We start from the raw sequence: 893 nt of genomic DNA, 5'->3' as shown, positions 1-893 counted from the left end.
TCCTCGGCCCTTCCTGGCTGTGAATTGTCTCACCAGCTGTGTCTACTTCGCCAATTCTGGGTGGATGTTATTCGATTTAGTTGCTCGTTCTATCTGCTCTGGGACAAGGCTCGAAACATGTCCGTCTATTCCACTGCCATTTTGTCCCCCCCCCCCATAACCTTTAAATAAAATGTAATAATTGTTTTAAATAAATAAATAAATAAATAATTTACCAGTTAAAGTCAGTTAGTATGTGCTTTGTACTCTTATAAATTAGTCATTCCTTATGGGGAGGGGCTAAAACCTGAAGTTATAGAGATCAATAAGCTGATATAGCCCAAATCCTCATGGGAATTATCTTCCTCTTTATCTTATTCATTAACTCTGAATTCATGAAATACTTGTTCAATAGTTATTAGGCAAACACTAAGAATGACTGGGCAGTAGATTTCGTTGCCCTTGTCTTTAGGAAACGTATGTTCTAGTAAAAGTGCTCAGACATATATGGCATTAACTCACCACAGATGTCAAATGGTTTTAAATGGTATATAAGATGGTTTGCAATGGCATAAAAGTTTCCTGAAAGATCTTTTTTTTATCCTTACCTGAAGATGTGTTTGTTGATTTCTAAAGAGAGAAGAAGGGGGAGAGAGAAAGAAATATTGATGTGTGAGAGAAACATTGGTAGGTTGCCTCCCATGCACCCCCCTACTGGGGATCGAACCTGCAACCTTTGGTGTATGGGACTATACTCCAACCAACTGAACCACTCATTCAAGGTCAGAAAGATAATTTTTAACATTGTGATCTTGCAAAGTTATAAAATTGCAATTGAAAATTTTGATTATAAAGTTTGCAGAAAGAATGAAAACAAAAAGAGGTGGCAGAGCATAAGTTTCATCTCAGATCTC

This window comes from Myotis brandtii, unplaced genomic scaffold (genome assembly GCF_000412655.1).
Source record: "Myotis brandtii unplaced genomic scaffold, ASM41265v1 scaffold373, whole genome shotgun sequence".
Classification (NCBI taxonomy): domain Eukaryota; kingdom Metazoa; phylum Chordata; class Mammalia; order Chiroptera; family Vespertilionidae; genus Myotis; species Myotis brandtii.
The sequence above is the reverse complement of the archived record's forward strand: the minus strand, read 5'-3'. Positions refer to the sequence as shown.